Source organism: Peromyscus californicus, unplaced genomic scaffold (assembly GCF_007827085.1).
Source record: "Peromyscus californicus insignis strain IS unplaced genomic scaffold, ASM782708v3 Scaffold_15__1_contigs__length_86483966, whole genome shotgun sequence".
In the NCBI taxonomy this organism is placed as follows: domain Eukaryota; kingdom Metazoa; phylum Chordata; class Mammalia; order Rodentia; family Cricetidae; genus Peromyscus; species Peromyscus californicus.
This window is the reverse complement of record NW_026294447.1, coordinates 27935596-27948131: the sequence shown is the minus strand read 5'-3', so window position 1 is coordinate 27948131 and position 12536 is coordinate 27935596. Positions and strand designations below refer to the sequence as shown.

The 12536-nt window shown below is 42.5% G+C and overlaps 1 pseudogene; it reads right to left on the bottom strand.

Moving 5' to 3' along the window:
• Window positions 1-5571: 5571 nt before the first annotated feature.
• On the bottom strand, window positions 5572-6840 carry LOC128110617 (nucleolar RNA helicase 2-like; annotated as a pseudogene).
• Window positions 6841-12536: the final 5696 nt, after the last annotated feature.

Below are 12536 nucleotides of genomic sequence, written 5' to 3'. Positions count from 1 at the left end.
GACAATCCTATACTGCAGTTTTTGTTTTTACCCCAATTCACACTAGCACTGTGTATTGAAGAATTAAGGCAGTTATCTGCGTGTCAGTGTGGTAGATTACTTTTATGTGTGGAGACAAATGAATGGGTTTATCTGGATACTTGTTCCAATTATCCTGACTAATTTACTGATGGAGATCAGGTTAAATAAATTTCTTTAATTTTGGGTTGCCCACAGTTAGATAAACTGAATAAGGGTGGTATCCATGACCATAACTCATCACAGAACACAGGACAATGAGTAACCATTAGTAATATGGCTGATGTGGTATGTGGAAGGTGTATTCATAAGCTCAGCTGGTAGATAGACGAGTCAGCACCACCCATCTCTTCTTCTGGATGCCAGAGACTGGTTAAATTGTAAAGAAGAGAGGCTTATTTAGCTCACAGTTTTGGATGCTGGCAATCCAACAGCATGGCTCGGCTCTGGTGTGGGCTCCTGGGTCACATGACTTCATGGTAGATGACATCATAGTGGTGCAGGATATACAAGAGGGAGAGCTCACATAACAGTACAGGAAGGCAGAGAGGAACTTCGTCGATTCCTGTGGCGTGTGTAACCTTGATGGCCTAATTACTTTTCACAGTGGTCCCATATCCTAGAGCCCTCACCCAAACCACAGTATCTCCCAGGTATACGCAACATTTGATTTTTTAACAGAGTTTCACCTGTTGGTTTGTATGACTGCTCATAACTTCCGGTTTGAGAGAAATGCTATCACTGAAACAAAACCTCTCAAGTTTTGTTTCTCTGGCCATTCCTTGTTTCTTTTGAAACTCAATAGGTGTCATCTCTGGTAGCTGTTCACATGAACTTAAAAGTGCATTTCTTCTGTTATGAGCAAAACTGTTTCTTGTCATCCACTGTAACCCCTTGTCTATGATATGTAGGAATGCTGTTCTATTTTATTATATATAAAGACTATGCATTTTATCTGCCTATCAAGTGAGCTCTCACATTGATTTTCTGAAATCTTGTTTCTTCTTCTAGTTGTATCATTCATAAATAAGTTAGTGTCTTTGTTTTCAGTAATTTTACCACATTTCTATTTATTACCCATTTTTTTTTTGTTTGTTTTTGTTTTTTGAGACAGGGTCTCTCTGTGTAGCTTTGCGCCTTTTCCTGGAACTCACTTGGTAGCCCAGGCTGGCCTCGAACTCACAGAGATCCGCCTGGCTCTGCCTCCCGAGTGCTGGGATTAAAGGCGTGCGCCACCACCGCCCGGCTTATTACCCAATTTTATTTACTAGTATCTTCATTACTGTTAGGTAGTAAGAGAGAATTATATTTTCATATTTTTTATGATTATAACAGGAATGCTTCTTGTATTTCACCATTAAGCATTGATGCTGACTTTTGTGCTTTAGAAATGTTATTCTGTCATGAAACTAATCTAGCAAATATTTCAAACATTTACAGGAGCTTATGCTATTTTCTTCAGTGTCTCAACATTTTCTGTATTGATTGACTTTTTATTCTCATGCTGTTTATTTTTCTCTCTTGAGTAAGCCAAGGAGGATATATATATCCTTGATATATATAAACATACATATATATATATATTCCTATTGTTTATTGAAAACCGAATCTATATATCAACACTATTTCCTGGGTTTGAACTTATTTCTTTATCATTTTATACATTTCAACATTTATTATTTAATTTCTTTAAAATGAATTTGAATTTATTGAAGTTAAATTGTTTTTATAGTGAAATAAAAACATTTGAAATTACGCATTATTTCATAATATGTTTTATAATGTACTTTCATGTTATTTTTGTTACTTTTTTTTTTTAAAAAAATTTTTGTTTTGGCCGGGCGGTGGTGGCGCAGGCCGGGCGGTGGTGGCGCACGCCTTTAATCCCAGCACTCGGGAGGCAGAGCCAGGTGGATCTCTGTGAGTTCGAGGCCAGCCTGGGCTACCAAGCGAGTCCCAGGAAAGGCGCAAAGCTACACAGAGAAACCCTGTCTCGAAAAACGAAAAAAAAAAAATTTTTTTTGTTTTGAGTCAGAAACTAATGCAGCTTGGGTGGGCCTTGAGCTTTTTAATGTAGCTGAGAATGACCTGGAACTTCTCCTCCTACCTCTGCCTCCTGACTGGAGTGATTACAGGCATGTGCCACCAACCCTAACATAGACCTTAGTTTTTTAGAAAATAGTGAATTAATTTTTTCATTATGTGTATGTGCCAGTTTGACTGTATGTACACCATGTGCTTGAAGGTATTGTCTTTGGAGGTGAGAATAAGGCATCAGATACTCTGGAGATGAAGCTACAGTTGCCTTGAGCCACCTCTTGTAGGTGCTAAGAACTAAACCTTGGTCTACTGAAAGAGCAGCAAATACTTTTAAATGTGAAGCCATCTCTCCAGCCCAGATGTCTTTGCCTTCTGAAGTAACTGATATTGGCTTTGGATTTCTATTTAGCACTAATGTTTTCATAGAAACACTGGTGTTTTCCAATGGCTTAGTTTCTAGCTTTATGTCTTGTATGCAAAGAATGTGGCCATTTCAGTTTATGCTTTTTTTTTGGTGGGAATTTATTATATTTGCTATTATGCCTAATACGACAATTTTCATAATTATTTCACTTTCTCAAACATCTTTAGTATGAAGAACAGAAGTTTTAATGTTAGTTCACGAATTCTCTGCATTTGAAGACTTTTTCCTCTGGGTATGTACTCTGTGTGTATATAGAGGTTTGCATCTGTGTGTGCAAGTGCACGTGTGAGCGTAGCTGTATGCACAGGTGTTAAGGCCAGAAAGCCACAAGTGTAATTCCTCAGGAACTGCCCACCATCCCCCCTTTGTTTCTTTTTATAAGTATAAAGCATTAAAAACTTTATTATGACCCAATGCAGTACTTTATATAGTAACTCATTTTAATGTAAAAACATTTTATGTACAGCTGCAGAGAAACAGCTATACAGACAGCTTGGGCATAAAGACGGATTGTAATTCAGAAGTCCAGAGTTATGATCAACTGGAAAATATTTTCTCTGTAGAAAATAGTAAAAACGATAACATTTCCAAATTAGCCCATTTAACCCAAATAATAGCTGAATTATACATATACATATTGTTTAGATTCTGGGATCCAGAAGAAATCTTACTTTCATTTGTTCAAAGAGCTATATTTTACGTAAGTTGTGTACAGAGATTAGTACTAACCTTGCCCCTCACTGTTTGATTTATGGCAGATCATTTTTCTATAGGCTAACCCAGAATCCAAGGAGGTTTTAGCCTCTCCTCCTGCAAGTTCAGCCAGCATGTCCTTTCATCTGCTTGATACGGCATGGGCTCCTATCCTAAGAGTGAAATGTTTCACTAAAGCATGCCCAATGATTGGGCAACACCCAAACTTATTATGAACCACAGAGTCATCAACAAAGAAAAAATTCAAAAACATTCTGAGCACAGAGGACAAGAACCATCTGGTTTGAGTTCAGGGGAAAAACTGAATCTAAATAGAAAAAGGACATGGCCTCAGCCACAGGAGCTGATTTGGTGATCAGAGCCCTTTGATGGCAAGGGTTCTGGTAAGACCAGTTAGGAGGTAAAGATCACGCTAAAATCAGAGAATGAGCTGGACAATTTAGTTGATCTAGATAAACTGAATACAAAAATGACAGAGTGTGTGATTCTGGTTTTTCCATCTGAGCCTTCTAAGATCTCTGTACAGAGGGTTGTGGAAGGCAAGAGGACCCACCGCTTGAGCATCTGTGCTATGTGGGATGTTTCCCTGAGAAAGAAGACCTGATGACTCGGGCAGTTATTACTGGCCAAGTGCTACACCGAGTTCTTCAGTTCCCTCAAAGCAACAGCTTAAAATGGCACAGCTTGTCTTAGGAGAATTCTCTAAGCATGATTAACTTTTCAATGGAGAAGCAGCCTCACAGAAGTAGATCTTATGCTGTGGCTTAAGACCCAGGCCACTGAGAAACAAAGTTGTCCCATTCTGCCCCTTAAAGAACCCAGATTGCCCACTAGTAGATCTAGTCCCTTGGAAAGGGACTCATCAGGGCGGTGTCATCCAGCAACTGATAGGAACAGATGCAGAGACCCACAGCCGAACATTAGGCGGAGCTCAGGGAACTCCAAAGATGATGGAGAGGAAGGATTGTAGGAGCCAGAGGGGTCAAGGACACCACGAGAACACAGCCCATAGAATCAACAAAGCAGTGCTCACAGGAGCTCACAGAGACTGAATCAACAATCATGGAGCCTGTATAGATCTGAGCTAAGTCCTCTGCATATACCCTATGGTTATGTAGCAGGGTGTTCCTGTGGGACTCCTAACTTGGGGGTGTCTCTGACTCTCTTGCCTGCACTTGGGATACTTTTCCTTCTACACATAGGGTTTATGCCCAGTCTTATTATAACTTGATATGCCATGTTCGGTTGATATCTCTGGGAGGCCCGCTCTTTTGAAGGGAAATGGAGGAAGAGTTGATCTGGGGGAGAGGGAAAGGAAGAGGAGGGGCTGGGAGGAATGGAGGGAGGAGAAACTGCAGTTGGGATGTAATGTATGAGAGACTAATAATATTAAAAAGGTCCCGACTCACCAAGTGGTCACCATTCAAAGCATGCTTCCTCCCATCTCCTCACCTGTGAAGATGAAGAACATCTTCGTGGCTTTCCTCAAACATTCTTCAGCAATACCAACTGAACCTCTCTTCCCTTAATTACTTCTTGGTAAATCAATCTTTAAAAAAGGGCACAAACACTTAAATACCATGCATCATGTCTCATTATCTCTGAAAAAAACCTAGAGACTTCAGACATTTGGAACTGAACTTCAAAGACACTGGCTCCTGTGAAAATGTACTTCTATATACACTGTCTGTAGAGAATTCACTGGAACACGAATTGCCTTCTAATGAGAAACCGAGAGTCTGTGGAGACACTATGGAGAGAAAATATACCGTGTTCCATCCTCAACATCCAGAGTCTGGCTATTCAAACTCTTTCAATCAGCTAAATCCGAAATGGGTTTTGAAAAGACCTGCTCAGCATCAACCTCAGCAGAGGACACATCTAGACACGAGCAGTAGTTTGTGAGGAGGCCAAGAGGTCAAGAGGCCAAGGAATGCCGAGTATCGGGTTAAAAGAAAAAGTCCTGACTCGTGGTTTTCCAGAGACTGAGGCATCCCTTAGGGGCTTTCTTTGGAGGACATAAGAGACTAGAGATGGAGTTTAGTGGTAGGGCACGGGCATGCTCGGCATGTGTGAGGTTCTGGGTTCGGCCCCAGTGCGTGCACACACACACAAAGATGCACTTGCAAGATGAACATACAAGGATAGGCCGATCCGTGGTTGGCTTTACTTTGTCAATCTAGACAGTATGCTGGAAAACGATGCAAGGAATTCTTAGCCCTTTTCCAAAGACAAGTGATGATGGTTAGATGAAGCAGTTCAGAAGCCTGTCTTCTCTGTGAGGAATGGGGACGTCAAAACGGAAAGACGCACTGGGGGCTTGGACAGTGGGGAAGGGCGTCGGGGTCCGCAGTGTGAACAGTTCCTTCTCGCCTCTACTCACTGACCAGACACTTTACTAACACTTGTGAGTTAATCAGGGAGCCCTGGCCGACGGCTGAGGCAGTGCCGCCACCGGGGCCTCTCTAGCTCCCTTCTCCCCAGTCAGCTTCCTAGCCGACTGCTTGAAGAGGCCATTTGTGGTAGGAGGAACAGAATCCAAAAGCCTGATGGCTTCCTTGCTGGAGGCTTTTATCCTGTCCTCCCAGCTTTTTCTGCCTGCCCTGAATGATGCATGCAGGACTCCGCATCCTTTGGTGGACAGTTTTGAACAGCCAAGTCAACCCCAGGGATTTCTAACCCAGTGCAGCAACATTGGTTGCAAACAAAACTCCAAAATTGCCGTTTTTGGAAACTCTCAGAGTGATTTCCCTTTGTTTCTGTGGAATGTTGCCATGTAGTGACCAGTCCTGCTTTATACATGTATTCTGTGACAGCTCCTGAGTTTCTTTCTTGGTTTCAGAGAAGATGGTAGGCACCCTTGATACCTTGATACACCACTGTATATCCAGATCACATCCTCAATAATTGCTATTCTCTTAGTCCAGGGACACTTAATTGCTAGGTGCTCAACAGTTATGCCTGCCTCCTGAATCTTTTTACCAATCCGGTCTACCTGTTCATGTATAGATTTCGTGTATTTCTTAGTACCATTAAAAACCCAATGAGGGCAAGTTTCAGGGAAAAGCAATGTTTGGGGGTTGTCTTCAGAATCTTTCTTGTATGCCACTCATAAAATTTCTTCCCCTCGATCAGCAAAACCCATATCCAATACCTGGTCAACGTCATCCAGGACAATGCGTTTAAGTTTGGGGAGATCTAGCTTGCCATTCTGCAGGTGGTCTTTAATACGACCCTGGGTCCCAGCCAGGATATCAGTCCCACCATAAAAACAAGCCAGTGATAGCTTTTTTTTTTTTTTGATGTCACTGAAGTCTTTGTTCATTGATTTGCTAATTCTCTTACTGGAGCAAGAGCAAGTACCTGAGGAGCAGGGCCTCTCTTCCCGTCCTATGGCCCACCCTGAAGTTTCTCAGTCAAAGGGATAGCAAAAAGAGAATGTCTTCCCAGTGCCTGTCCACACCCGAATAAGCAAGTCTTTCCCACTGTACGCCTGGTGGAATGTCTTGGCTTTTATAGGAAACAGGAAGTTCACCTCCAGAGCATTGAGAAGCTTGAGTTTCTTCAGATATGGGAAAACCAGAGACAGCTCCTTTTTTCTGTCCCACAGGTTTTCTCCTTCTCTGTCTCACAACTACTTTCATCATTCACCCAGCAGCCATAAACTGGTTACAACTTTTCAGTTATTGTCGGAATTTTGACTGGCATGATCTTGTGCGGGTAACACAGCTGCTGTGAGGTCATGAGGGCAGCAGCCATGCCATGTCCAGCAGACAACATTTCATAACACTCCTCACTGTCCTCCAGCTCTTAAACTTCTTCTGCTTCCTCTTCCATGATGTTTCTTGAATCTAAGGGTGAGAGCTTATATGACTGTTTCATGCAGGGCTGCTTGTAGACAGCTACCTTTTCTCAACACTCTAAACAGTTATGTCTCTGCATTAACTTCTGCCCACTACAAAGGAAGCTTCTCTGATCAAGGTTGACTGCAGTACAAATATATGGGTACTCAGATAAATACTTGGAAAGGTGGTTTGACAATGTCACCCTCGAGCATAACACCAATAATAAACCCCATGGGCTTTTGACTGGGTTTACAGTACTATGTATGATGTTCCTGCTGTTTCAAATCTAACAAGAAAGTCATTGATCACACTAGTATTGCACCAATGGGCACATCGCACCTGCAGGTTGGTTTAGTAGCATGCCATTGACAACCTTTCTCCTCCAGTGGCCTGCCTGACACTACAAAAGCAAGCCACCAAGAAGGGGATTCTGGTCAGTTCTAGAATGGTTTAGTCTTTACTGTGGCTCGACTAAGTGTGGCTTGCAAATGTTGAGGAGATAGTGGAGTCAGACAATCCAACTCCCTGGTGGGGTTTATAGTCTACATAATAAAAATGTAACATAAGTGCTGTTTAATGTGAATAAAGGACAGAGAATCACAGACCAGTGGCATTTGTGGGCAAAATATATCTATTTCCATGGTTCTCAACCTTCCAAAAGCTATGACCCTTTAGTACAGTTCCTCATGTTGTGGTGACGCCCAACCATAAAATTATTTTCATTGCTACTTCGTAATTGTAATTTTGCTACTGTTGGGGACTGTAATGTAAATATTTTTGGAGATAAAAGTTTGCCAAAGGGGTCGCAACCCACAGGTTGTGAACCTTTGGTCTATTTGAAGAGCTCATTTGCTGGTCTTCCTTTTTGGGAAAAGTAAGAAAGTTTTGTTTTTTCATATTTTTAGTGATCACATGATAGTGATGGCAAGGTTGTGTCAGGACATTCTAAGGCATAGAGATAGAAAGAAAATACACGTATTTGCATGGCTTGTGCTTCATGATATGGTGATATTTTATTTGTACTGAAATGTGATTTTATTTATATGTTAATAAATAAAGTTGCCTGGGGGTCAGAGCCAATAGTTAGCCATAGCAGAAGCTGGGCGGTGGTGGTGTACGCCTTTAATACCAGCATTTGGGAGGCAGAGTTAGACAGATCTCTGTGTGTTCAAGGATACAGCCAGCATGGAGACACATGCCTTTAATCTCAATACCAACCATAGAAGCCCTGGAGGTCTGTACAGACAGGCAGTGATGAGGAGGTCATGTGGTTGGGTTTACAACCAATGAGAAGGCAGAATAGAAAGTCAATAAAAAGGACAAACACACAGGATGTAGGTCTCTTGCTAAGGAGGACAACAGCAGCAGTGAAGGGTAAGGTTTTTAGCTCTTAGCTTTTGCTCTGACTTCTTGGGCTTTCATCTTTGCAATTGGCTCTGTGTTTCTTATTTAACAAGATGGTTACATCTACATCATGAACTCTGTTTTTAATCAGTGGTTGAAAAGTGTGAACATTGACAATGACTTGAGTTTACTTGTGTCAATTCAGAGCCAGAACTTCTGATTTTCCTCTTCATTTCTCTCCCTTTCGTCCGTCTGACTGAAGAACAGCGAGTCATTTCCTTTTTGAGGTAGACCGCCTCTTTCCAGATCTTTTCCTAGGACCATTGCAGATGCAGACGCAGCACCGTGATGTGCTGGAGTGTAGGAGCACCTCACATGGATACAGACCGGGCAGATGTGTTTTCTACAAAAAAGAGATAATTTCACTTCCACCTCTTCCAAGAGCTGACTCAGAGTTACCAAGTTACTTTCAGTTTTCAGAAAATGTCCGTCTGCAGCTCAAATGTTTTATAAGTTGTTAGGATAGTGACAGATAAAATAGTTTTTTTTTTTTTTGGTAAAATTGTATTTTATGATGGTGATACAACATATACTATTGGATTTATGAGATTCATGGTTTTGAGTTTTTGCACTGGGCAGCATGAGTACATGGATCCATTTGCAAAAGGCAGTTCTAATTTTTCCTTGGATTCACCTTTAAATCTTAGCACTGCCTTTTCAATTCTTCTGACTACAAACATCAATCTCTTCTATTACCTTGTAGCTTGTACATGACGAATCTTTCTTATGGTTGTAAATTTTATACTTTCTAGGATCTCTGGAAGATGTTTCTCATTAGTAAATCGGGTCTTAGGTATCCTCTCTATATACATATATACATGTATCCTCTATATACATATATATCCTCTATATACATATATGTATATAGAGAATACATAAGCTGTATTTTCCTCTCCAGAGGGAAGACATGGAAATCAGGCCATACAATGTAATGAGAAACTTTCCCTCTCTATTCTTATAGTCACCTAGTTCTTCCAAACCCTCTAAAGGTGCATTGTTTAAGGGCTATATGATACTTTACACACGGGTAAAAACACAAAGTAGTACTTTTTAAATTTAATTGATGGAAATGTATCTTGGTATGAGATACTTTTGTAATGTGATCACAGGGTGGGATGAGTAGGTTATGAGGATAACATGGTAAGAAAGACGAATTTAAAAACACATTAAAAAGGATTCTGGGTATGATGGAAGACTAGACGTCAAGTTGGAATGAGTGTCTGATTACAGTTTGGAAATAAGGAGAACAAGGCTGATTTACCACTCTTTTTGTCACTTCTCCAGTCCTGGAAACTTGATCAAAACCCCAACAGACCTTTTCTACTATTGGACACATAGATTCTCTCTACTATGAGAGTGGACTGACTGCTGTGTTTATAACAAAGGCAGCTGCCACTGCTTTAGTGGAATTTTTACCCCAGCAAACTGGGCTGAAAGACGCCTATGGGAAAATCTACAAAAGCAACCCCAGTAGGATATACAGATGGGGTTCCCAGTGACAGCCGCAAGGACCATCATTAGTGCCCCTGCCCCCACCTTGGGAAAAGGCACAAACACTAAGTAGTACTTTCACACCACACAATCACTAACTGCTCCTGATCCAGTGGGCCACAACAACTGTGGCTGGGTGGAGTTTGCCTCTGCTATCCACCGCCCATAGGACATAGTTAAGCACACACAAGGTGAGTTGGGAGTCTGCAAGAGAAGAATGAAAATCAACATGGAATACAGCCTGAACCAAGATTGGGGGGCAAATTAGTAGATCTCTCAAGAAGATTTTATGTTGCTGTGAAAAAATTTCGTGACTGAAAGCAATTTACGGAAGAAAGAGTTTATTTTGTGAAGGCACCATAGGAATAGGGAGAAGCAGAATGCTAGGGAGGTTCCCAAGAATCCACAAAGATGGCTCCACCATAGACTACTGGTAATGGTTGAGAGGGTACCTGAGCTGACCTACTCTGGTGATTGGATAGCTGAATACCCTAACTGTCATCATAGAACCCTCATCCAGTGACTGATGGAAGCAGATGCAGAGATCCATGACCGGTTCCTAAGTGGAGCTCCAAGAGTCCAATCGATGAGAGAGAGGAGGAATTCTCTGATGAGGAGATATCGAGACCATGATTGGAAAAAGTACAGAGACAACTAGCCAAACTAGTGGAAAAACATGAACTGTGAACCAATAGCTGAGGAGCTCCCATGGTACTGGACCAGGCCCTCTGGATAAGCGAGACAGTTGTTTAGCTTGAACTGTTTAGGTAGGGGGCCCCCAGGGAGTGGGATTGGGACCTGTCCTTAGTGCATGAGCTGGCTTTTTGGAGCCTAGTGCCTATGGTGAGACACTTTGCTCAGCCTTGGTGCAGGGAGGAGGGGCTTTGACCTGCCTCAACTGAATGTACCAGGCTCTGCTGACTCCCCATGGGAGACTTTGCCTTGGAGGAGGTGGGAGTGGGGGGTGGGTTAGGGGGGAATGCTGGGGGATGGGAGGAGGGAGGACAGGGTAATCTGTGGTTGGTATGTAAAATGAATAGAAAATCTCTTAATAAAAAAAAGAATGTGATCCACAGGGAGGAAAAGTTTATTTTTGGCTTATGGCTCCCAAGGGATGAGTCTCCTCTATTATAGAGGGAGACACAGCAGCAAGTGACAGGCATGGTGGCAGCAGCAGGAAGCTGAGAGATCACATCCTCAAGGGCAAACACTAAATGAAGTGGAAGTGGGTGAGGCTACAATCTCAGAAGCCCACCCAAGGCTGCAACACCTCCCCAAACACTGCCATTAACTGGAGGTCAAGTGTTCAAGTGCCTCAGCCTATGGAGGACATTCTCACTCAAAACACCACAAAGATGAAATCAACATTCAGCCAACCAGCTCATCTTCTTTCCTTTCCTGCTGCAGCTATTCTTTATTTTCCAGTGATTCTGTTATCTCATATCCCCATGCTGCTGTCCTTCCTCTCTAACAGCTCCTCCCCATCTACAGTGCTGGAGGGTACCGCAGCAGACCAATACTGTTCCCTGCTGCTTCCGCCTTTTACTGCTTTCTATTTTCTCTCTCTTTCTTCTTTCCGCTGTATCTGTTACTCTTACTGCTACATTTCCCAAAGCCAAGAGGCTGACTTGACTTGGTAGCTAGGTACATATCTCCACCTCCTTTTAGTTTGTGGGGGACATACCACCACCTTTTCCTCCAGGGTACTCTTGAGGAGTAAGGGATAACAAATTTAGATAGAAATATACAGGGGAGAGAGAGACAGATAGAAACACAGGATAGCCTCAGGAGGGCCTGGATCCTAATCCACCAGCCCCTTTTGTCTCTTCTAAAGGGCTTTTTAAAGAAATGCCAAGGGGTGAAGCAAAAGACCTTCCCATAGCACAGCCAAGTGCAGACCCTTCCAAAAACCTGGTATCCATGCTCGTGGCCAATACATCCCTTATGCAGCCCTGCTGGGTAAAGCAAGCTCAGATCTCACTAGGAAACCTCTGTGGGCTCTCACAGGTCCCTCCTCTTAATTTTGTAAAGAGCCCCTCAGGCCCCTCAGATCCTCTGGCAGGAAGGGGTAGAGAGCTTAACTCAACTCTGACTCAGGAGCTTGCAAGTAGTTTGAACAACCCAGTGATCCCCAGGCTGCCACAAACCCAGCAAAGGAGCAGAGGATGACCAAGATGGAGTGTTCTTTTTTGAATGGGTCTTAAGATGTCTATAACAGCCTTAGCTGTGCCAAGCCCTTTTTTTTTTTTTTTTGGTTTTTCGAGACAGGGTTTCTCTGTGTAGCTTTGTGCCTTTCCTGGAACTCACTTGGTAGCCCAGGCTGGCCTCGAACTCACAGAGATCCGCCGGCCTCTGCCTCCCGAGTGCTGGGATTAAAGGCGTGCGCCACCGCCTCCTGGCGCCAAGCCCTTTTTTAAATTAATAAATTCTTGATGCAAACTGCATCAAATAAACTGAATAAACTGCATCAAACTTAAAGATTCCCTTAGCTTCACCAAACCCTGGTTCATTAATACCAACATAATTCTAGTATGAACATTACTATACATATTTACAGCTAGCATGACTACCTAGTGTATGTATTTACACTTCTTACAAAC